Consider the following 10,082-nt stretch of genomic DNA (forward strand, 5'->3'; position numbering starts at 1 on the left):
TGCACAGGTGAAGTTTCTTTTCTTCCATAGTAAATTTTAATTTGTTTTGCTTTACAGATTTAGAGTACCATTTCCACCCTGTCCATCACACCACAGAGTTGAGTGTGTGTTCTCTGCTGCATGAGTTTTCCTCTGGAATTGATCCTACTGCTGCTGGGACAGCTATTCAATTTCTCACAGAAAAGCACAATCTGCGTATTACCAAGGGAAAGCTTAATTCTGCCTATGACAAAAACATAGCTAAGTTCAGCACAATTCACCCTAAAGCACTGCTCTGTGTGTGTGTGTGTCACAAGGGGTTCTTCAATAATTCCATACTGTTTTTAATAATAGTCAGAGATGCTTTCCCACTCGCCTACAAGGCTTTGTGACTCCTTTTGATAACAGGAAAAGCATAGAGCTGGGGAAGAAAAGAGAAGGAATCTAATGAACACTAGTGTCAGCAGAAGAATATCAACAAATGCAATCTGATAGTTATGCACCCAAGAAAAATGCACTTTGCAGCTACTTTTTAATATTTTTGCAAAATACTGACTGCTGGCCTCAGTCAGGGACCAGATGTCCGGACCCTGAATCTGTCCCACTATGGTTATTCCCACGTCACACAAGTTGGCACAGCCTGGCTCCTGGAGGCTTTTCCTGGGGCCATTTTGTGGAGAGATTTTGCTTTATCATGTTCCCTTCCATGGAAGAACAAAGGCTGATGTTATAAAATCAGAAGTTCAAAGTGCAGCCTATGAAGCAAGTAAACGATATCACTTCTGTTGATTAAAATTACTTTATGTGAACCATAAATATTTCCAAACATGTTTCTACAGCATGAAACACTGTTCTGGAGCTTGAAGGGGAAAGAGGCTTTACCTCTTGGTTCAAATCCATTGGCATCTCTTCTGAAGATACTATAATGTCTGCAGAGTGGCTTCATTGGGGAGGGGGGGCAGCACTGCCACAAACAGCAGCTTGTGAAATGGGAAGGGAAAATGAGGTGCTCACTGTGGCACCCCTCAATGTCTCCATATACTGAGGTGTTTTTAACTGAATTTTAATTTGATGCATTTATTCAATTTTTCCAATGATTTCAATTGTGAAGTAGAAGTCACCACTGCTGTAGCCTTTACAAACATCAGTAAATCTATTCTATTGAATTTAATACATAAAGACCATAATTAATAGAGCCGAGTTTCAGAAAATCCTCTGAAAAGGGATTCACAGGAACCAAATAATGAGGATATGCAATTAATATGCACAGTTTAAACTATGAGCCATTATATGTCTTAGAATACATTTAATATGTCAGCATATTAAATGTATTCTACCGTGTATGGATTATAATGCAGAACACATAATACTGATATTTTCACTCCTTGGTGATTTGTTGCAGTATGTTTAAATCTTTTCTAGCATGAAATTCATGTATTGCAAACAGTGTTATCTAAAGAGGATGTAGAAGAGGCAAAACAAGTAAATTGGTGCCTTCTAAGTTTTTTGAAGTTTTTTGTCCTAATGACTGAGATGCCTTCTTAACTTGCTGTGGGGTCACATGTGTGTGCTGGGGACACACTCCCACGCCCAGAGTTCCAGCCACTCTGCTGGTAGCACTGCCAGCCTGCAGGGCTGGCACGCCCCATGGATTAGAGCTCAGAGGCTCACAGGCAGCCTTTGCCGCTTGCTCACAGATAAACAAAGGGAAACCTGTGACTCACCGAGTGAAGAAGAAGCAGAAATTGAAGTCCACACCGCTTAAGCATACTGGAATATGCTGTGCTTCAGCTCCTGCAAAGAAATGACAGTCACTTTAGCCCCATAGGGTTGGGCCGGTCTATTTGCAAACTGTGGCAACAGCTGAATTTTCCTGAAGCTGCAGGGAGAGAGCTGAGGAGCATGCCCCAAAGGAGCAGGTGCAGCTCTGCCCACAAAAGATGAGACCAGTGGTACACCTGGGCTGCCAAGAAAGGCTGTGCCCATCAGGTTGTGCCTAATGGTGCAAGAGACGCAACATGTGAGAGCCTCCAAAGAGTTGTCAAAGATTGAACCCGGCATAAAAGTTCAAGCCGTGCAATCATGTTGTTACAATGATCCTATACCACAAACCCACTTTCATTTCTGCTTTACTGAAAGCAAAGAAGTGTTCACAAGAAATGCTATAACAGGACAGAATTCTTGCAGAGACCATCCCGAGGTGATGTCTGTCTTCTGGTTCAAAAAACAACTGTTTCCTACAGATTGCAGAGGCAAAGAAAGCCTAAAACAATATGACTACTGGAAACAAAATTTCCAAGTCCAAGGAGCACTCACTGCTCAAATTTCAAAAAACTGTTGAGCACACAGGTTCACAATTTATGCTACATCCTCCTGAAAACTAGATGGCTTCCTCAAAATGCAATTCTACTTTCTCACTTCCTCTTAGATTTTAAACAAGGGGATGAGGCTGGTTCTGGAAAGAGGTGAAGCTGCCGTATTGTGTTGCCATCTTCAGTGGTGCTTCATATTATATGGCTCACAGCTACAGGAATCCTTCCACAGCTCTGTCCCATGGAGGCCCCAATGGGGAGAACACAGTATAGAGGCACAGCTCCCTCCAGATACTTTCCTGCTTGTGCTTCCCATCATATTTTCTTTTCTTTCCTCTATGGCCGAACAATAAGGGGATCTGTAAATGTAGAAACTGCTATCCACACTGCAGCTCTCTCCAGCACTCATTCTAGGGCATGCCACAGGACTTTATCTTCCAAATCCTATTCTCAGCTGGGTTATACTGTGTGTGTAATTACACCCTTTGAAAGTACTGGGCTCTTTCCTTGGGCTGGAGATAACTGTGTGGGTACTGGAAGAAAATAATACGACATGCTTTTGAAACCAGAAGTGATCAGGAAAATCATTAAATTTGTCAGGAGAAAAGGGCTGAAATTGAGACTCTGTAGATGTTTGGCTGTGATACCTCCTTAGTGGGTTCTTCACAGACTTCCTGAAGCCAGAGGAGATGGCACAGGCAGGGCAGAGAGAAGGAGGAGACACTTTGAACCTCCTGGAAGGACACTTTGAACCAGAACTGTTGCTGATATTCCGGTTATACAGTCAATGAAAATTCTTTCTGTTCCTCTGTCTGTACACCCTCTCCCCTCCCCTCCTGCCGCTCTCTTCTGAATATATTGGCCAGTTTCAGCTGCACTTTGTAGCCATGTGGGAACTTCAAAAAACTCATTCCTTATTAATTTGGGGTGGAAGTGGGACAGAGTTCCCAAGGTGTTCCCCCTCCATCCTGTAAGGCTGCTGTCTGTGCCCAGGGGCTCCCTGCAGGGTTTTCTCTGCCCCCCTGGAGGAGGCATGGCTTGGAGGTTTCTCTGCCAGCCAGCGGTGGAGGAACACCAGGAAGATAAAGGTACCAGGGGAAGCCATCAAAAGGAAGGAAAAACTGTATGGGCTGGTCTGGGGTACCATGGTCTGGATTCAGGGAAAAGAGAAGAAGCAGGAACTACTAGGGAGAGGAGAAAGTTTCAGGGACACATCCAGCCTTATTTTTGAGGACAGAAAACGCTGGAAAATTAATTGCTAAATGTGGCTGTGTCATGGCCAGGTTCTCCTGTCCAGATCTGACTACCAAATGCAACGGTGGAAATGCAGCCATTTCACAGTTTGCATGACAAGTGCCTTTGAGGTTCTCTTCTCTTTGAACATAAATATAATTTACTAATGTCATGCCATTTATGGTTCCTATTGCAAGTCTTGATCAGTCCTTGAACATTTATTTTTGGGTGGAAACTGTTACCAAGTCTCATGAACTGTCTCACTGCCAAGGACCGAAACCCCAAAATCCACACTCCTCTGTCACTCAGAATAGAGTTCCAGTATATATAGATTCATATAAAACTTTCAGTAACAGGCAGTTTCAGGATTAGAATAGCATCAGCTTAACTAAAAGCAGCTTGAGATCTGAATGAGGACCGAAGCCATATTTTCTCTTTCATTTCTTAGCTTCATCTCAGTGCTATATCCCTAATAATCCCTCACGCTTCCCATGACTGAAGAGAAATCTCTAGGATAACCATCATACAAATATTCCAGTGACTTTCAACAATAAACATTCAGAGAACAAAGAATATTCCCGGAGATTAAAGATCAGTAACAATCACAACTATTTGGTTCCATGGAAAAAAAATATTATTTTCTTTAGTTGATTGATTTCAGATGTTCAAATTCGGCAAAGAGAAAACAGAGGAAATTGATCCAAATCAAACACAAACCAGACTAAGCCTTAGCACAGCAGTCATCCATTTTACAGGGACAGCTGAGTTCCTAACACCGCCTGAAAATCCTTTAGCAAAACCCCTGCTTCAGCTTTTAAAATCTTTCTGCGAAATGTCAGTTAAATCATCCCTTACCTGTAACATGAAAAGCTGATTTTACTCTAAAAATGCTTCTTTCTTTCAATTGTAGGAATCACCTTTGCACAGGTTGGTGATGTCTGTCTGTGCTTATCCAGTTTATAGTTCCTCAGACTTGCCCTCAGAGATCCAGCAGCTCAAACATTAACTGCATGGGCAATTATTGATTCTAATGACTAGGTGTGGTATGAAACAGCAACCCTTTAAGGAAGCTAGGTAGCTCCAAGATAATTTAGTCTTCAGTATTTTTGTGTCCTTTGTGATTTTCTTTCTGATTCAATTTTTTTTCAGTCGAGCTGTGAGAAAAGAACAGGCAGGGCAGGGCTGGAGCCACAGGGGAAAGATAGCCTTTCTGTAAGAGACAGGAGGTGGACAGGAGAAGGCATGGGCCTTGTGTGGAGACTGTGTTTGCTACTTGCCTAGTCACAGGAATAATTCACATTCAGAAGACAAGAATTTGGACATAAAGGTGGCTTGTTTTCACAGCAGATCCTTTCACGGGAAGGACCCAGCCAAGTTATGAAAATAATTCATCAGTTCTCATGTTGGAAAGTTCCAATTCTGTCTCAACTCTGCTGAAAATTTACTTTGGGTAACTTTGGGCAAATGAGTCTGTCTGCTCTTTTCCAGATACTTATCTCATAATGGATGCAATCATTCCTTTCCCTTGTGTGCCATCTTTCATGTCTGTTTATGTTTGCAGCCTTCCAAGGGAACTAGTCCCCACTAGTCTCTGAATTATGACACTTGCAGTAGAAGCAACCGAAATCAATTGGGCTGTAAAGGACAATGGTAAAACAAATAATAAATGAAATATATTTGGAAAAAAACATACATTTTTAAAAAAAATATTGTTCTTGAAATGTTATGCTTTTTGTATCTCACTTTTTTTTTATCACGCTTATTTCAGAAGTTTTGGACAGGCTCATTTTATTGTCTTGAGAAATGTTACTTTTCATCCAGGTTCTGACTTCTGCTTTCAATTTCCTCAGTCTGTCAGATTGCTCTGGAGCACTGTTATATTATTTTTGCAGCACATTATTTTCTGAATTTTGCATCTAAAGAAAGAAGTGTTTAGAATTGGTTGTAACTCTAAGGTGTACAGTTCTGGGAAAAGGCCTTCTGTTTGTGTTTCAGATCACACATTTCCCTAGAAATCAGTGTTTGTTTCTCCGGGAAAAAACCTCTAGGCTATGCTTTCAGCATGCTTTAAGACACAAGTGTTGTCCATTTGCTCATGCACTCAGAATGATTCAGACTTTCTCAAAGGTCTCTGCTAAAAGTGAGTTATCTTCAGAGCACGGCTCCAAACCAGTTTTGAATAAAGCACTAAAATTCATTACTGATGATTTCTAAATAAATATAATAAGGAGAGGGAAATGAACTTTCCGGAAATATGTTGATTTTAAGTGACCTACATGTAGATTAACTGTGTACTAGTTGGATATGAATGAGCAGTACTTGCAGCATGAAGTAGTAGTTTTAAAACAGTGAGACTTCATGCAGCAGAACCAAATTCACATACACAAATTCCTAATGACATTTTTAGTCCTCCTTCACATGACAAGTGCAGAGTAACTCAAGTCATGATGTCAGAAGTGCAATCCCTATAAACAAGCCAAGCGTTTGTCTTTCAAGTCCCAGTGTCTCTGCTGGGAAGTTCAATTACTAGGAAGTGCAGTGTATTACTTGAAGTACAAATACACAAATATAAGGTACCTAGTATGCCTAATTGAATGTCCCCATTATTTAAAGTCAGAGGTGAGCCTGTCATACCCAGTACCTTTCTCTGGCTGAAAGAGTTTCCCAGGCACAGAGCAGCTGCTTACAGGTTGCAACCGCACAGGAAAAAAAAAAAAATCTCCCATGTCAAATGCATTACAAAGTCCAGAAGCACTTAAAGGCTTTACAACAGTCATAACATGGTGCCCAGATAAAAACACAAGAAGAAACTCAGCAGTGAGACGGCCCCTGAGCCAGCTGTTTCTCTGAGTAAATCCAGCAAAAAAAAGGCAAACGTCCAGGTGTTTATTGTGTGAATCATTGTTCAACGAGTCAGTTTTTCCAGAAACAACTCTATAACATTAGTCACATCCTTTTCACCCTTCTCATTTATCAGTTTTGTCATTTCTCCCTCATTCCTTTTTAATTTTTTTCTTTTTGTCTTTTTACTTTTACTCCTGGTTTCAACTCAGCTGATATTTCCCCATATACCTCTTCCACTTACCAAACCAGCTGGACCTACCTGACCTCAGCTTCTTTCCCTTTCTGTTTGTTTAGAAAACATTTCTTTTATGGATCTATTAGAGTATGATAATTTCACAACATAATTAATGTGTGTCAAAATTAGATAGTACCACTGGAGGAAAAAGAAGCATAGAAAAGTAATGCTGAAAACAAACTTAAGTTTCTATTGACCTAATTACTTCCCTTCTCATGAGGCAGAATCACCTATACCTGCAACCTCCCAGATTGTAAAGAATGCAAATAATGACAAGTCTTAGTTTCCATAGCTAATCCACTATGGCACTTTCAGCATCTGCTCATTCACGTGGATAGCCTCTGAACACTGCTCAGTCACTCCACCTTTGCTGATGACTTCTGCCCCCATATCCTCCCAGATGAGACTCTACAATGCTGCTGAGGAAAGGTTCCTACAAAAAGTATCTCCCAAATAATGTACCTCTTACCAATGCACTTATAATGTATTTTTGTATTATCTTCATTGCACTGATAGCTGCACTGACAGAATTCAGATTTTGTCTGTATTTGCTTACTCTATATACTCAGTTTAGTGGTGTAACCTACTCATAATTGTCTGAGCTTCTTTGTGAGACTGAGAATACTCATGAGCTCTGATTTAGCAAAGTTTAGCTCTGATTTACTTTGTTCTTACTAGCCTTCCTTATACTACTTTTGCATTGGGACATATGTCATTCACTCTATTTATAGAGAGACCTCGTCATTCCTGCTAATGCTTTTCTTTGATTTATTTCTTATGAAATTCTTCTTATCGATAATGTTATTTTTTAGAAGTCTGCTTTTTCCAAGTTCACTGTAGTTCTGTACTTTTCCCTCTTTTCTCTGTGAGGACTGTGGATTCTCATCATGGTATAATTACCAACACTGCTATCATTGCTATTTTACCCTGCACTTCAAAATAAGTACATGCATCCCCATCAACATTTTGCTTTTTTTCCTGACAGTTCTATTTTCCTAAAAATTCTTTCTGAAACATTTTACCCTTCTACACAAACAATTCAGTCTGAAGTTATTCAGCCAAATCTCTGTAGTTCTCATAATCTTGAGAATATATTAAGTGTTAAAGGATCACATAGTCCTTCCATTTAAGGTATTCTTCAAACCTTTCTTTGACATCTTTCACTCTCTTTTGGTATCTTTGCTCTTTCTATTCTTTATACACCAGTTCATGTTGAGATAATTTGTCTTTATACAATGGTGTGAGAATTGTGCTGAATTCTCTGGGGGAGAGGGTACCTAGACAGAAAAGCACAAACCAAGAAAAGTAGGTGGGCATCTTTTTGTGAGCAATCATCCAAAACAAGAGACATCATGTTAAAGGGCATAAGGAGGTAAACCATGTAGGCACGTGTTGGGGTAGGACCAAAGCATGGCACTGACTATTTAGCAAGCTCTGCACAAAAGAGGGCAGGCAGAGGCATCCAGTAGTTCATGGTACTACTGCTTGATGGCCAGAGTCAGTGAAGCTACACCATTTGTTTGGCCCTGTTCTCCTGTCTAGGAGATTTGGCTTTTTGACTGCCCTATGTGTGCTGTGCCTTGGATGATGAAAACTTGGCCTATATCATTCCTGTTCCCAGAACATGCACCTCAGGTTTGACCTGCTAATCTTAATTCTCAGTTGGATCAGTTCTCCTGTCTGAGGTTGCAGAAATAGATGTGAGGAGGTACCTAAACAGATTTAGGAGAGGTACCTAAAAAGGTTCCCCTACAGTGTCTTAGAAGCAGAGACACTTGTGCTTGCTTCCTTCCTTGCAGCAGTCATTATGAACTGCCCACCTACTGGAAGTCGTGGGCTCTGTTCTTTCTCAGGGAAGTTCACATACAACTTTCACCCCACTGAAGGGTGTAGTCCTTCTCTGTTGATGCTGCCATATATGTCCAGCTTCTGTGTTTGGCTGTCCTCAGAGTACTCCATGACCATTATATTGATGTAATTCCCCTAGCCACTGCTGTGTCTCAGCCTAGCCACCACCTCCAGCAGCCCTTTACACATACATGGTACCTCATTCTTGGCTTGCAATGACAGTGGTGCCACCTTGCAGCTCACCAGAGCTTGGACAGACATCTCCTAAGCTGGTTGCATTTATTGGTAGGTGTGGCTACTCTCAAAGCAGAAGAAAACTGAATCAGCAGCACATCTGACTAATGAACAGCACATGGCCACCTTCACTCTCACAGGATCTTCTTGAAGGGTTTGGCCAGCCCCACCCCTGCAGCAGTTACCTCACACATGTGGCACTCTCAGGCTCTGTCCCCAGGCGTGGCAGTGTGACCTGTCCTGCTGCACACAGGCAGACCACACTGTCCTGCCTTCTTCACCACTGGCACAGGAGGCCTGCTGAGAATTCCTCCATTTGCTGCTGCTGAGCTAATGTTGTTGAACTCCTCAGCTATTAAACTTGCACAGGTCAAGATGATAGATTTTAGTTTCCCTTTTTCTTCTTGCAAGCAATGACATAATGGAACCAAGTGGCTCTTCTGGAATAAACAATGCCTATTCTAGAGATTACTTGTGTTTACTCTGCATGCAAGACCTCCAAAGAAGATTAAAACTTGAGCTCCATACTGTAGCATGGAGATGTTCCCTTTCTTTCAGGATGCTGGTGTCCTGTAACATGATGTCTTAAGGTGTCATATGCATTAAGACTTATAAACTGCATTATTTCAAAATTACTTTTTTCCTCATAAATGCAGAAGAAACAACTTTTAACCTCTTGCATTTGTAACTCAATACCTATATAGACATGCCCAAACTGGAACAGCTCAAAATATATAACAAAGTGTAAAATCTAAAAAGAAAATGCAAGTCTTTCCTCATCTTTAGTCTTTCTACAAAACTTGATAGTATTACAACATGAAATAACCATGAAGCTGGCAGACTGATGCTTCCTTTTCTTATTCACACATGTATGTAAATGCAGACAGTCTTAGAGGAGTCTATGGTCTGGATGTGTGTGCCCACCTGTCGGACACTGAAATAGGCAAGATAAAACAAAGTAGTGTCCAGGACTTTGTTTATCACTGTGATCACATATTCTGCTGCCTGAACTGTTACATATAGCAATCGCTTGCATGAACATCAGAAATAAGCTCAGGAGCAGAGCTCAGATACCAAAATTCCTCCTTCAAACTGAAGCAGGACTTAGTTGCTCTTCATTCTCTTTCTCTTGCCAGAAATCACAGCCAGACAATCCCCTCAGATCTTGGGCAGGATCTGCAGCTCTGGCTCCCAGGTGTAGGGATAAACAGTTTTCCTGCAGACATCTGAGCCCCAGAGCTGGGGCAGGAGCTCACAATCAGCCCTGTCCTTAGAATTCCCTTGAAGGGAAGTCCCCACTACTGCAACTCACTGCTTCACCTCCTCACTTTCTGGGTTTGCTGGCCCTGTTAGCTGAGTCAGGAAAAAAGACTTGGAGCTTTGGGAATGAATTTTGC

The sequence above is a fragment of the Sylvia atricapilla genome, chromosome 1 (assembly GCF_009819655.1).
Source record: "Sylvia atricapilla isolate bSylAtr1 chromosome 1, bSylAtr1.pri, whole genome shotgun sequence".
NCBI lineage: Eukaryota > Metazoa > Chordata > Aves > Passeriformes > Sylviidae > Sylvia > Sylvia atricapilla.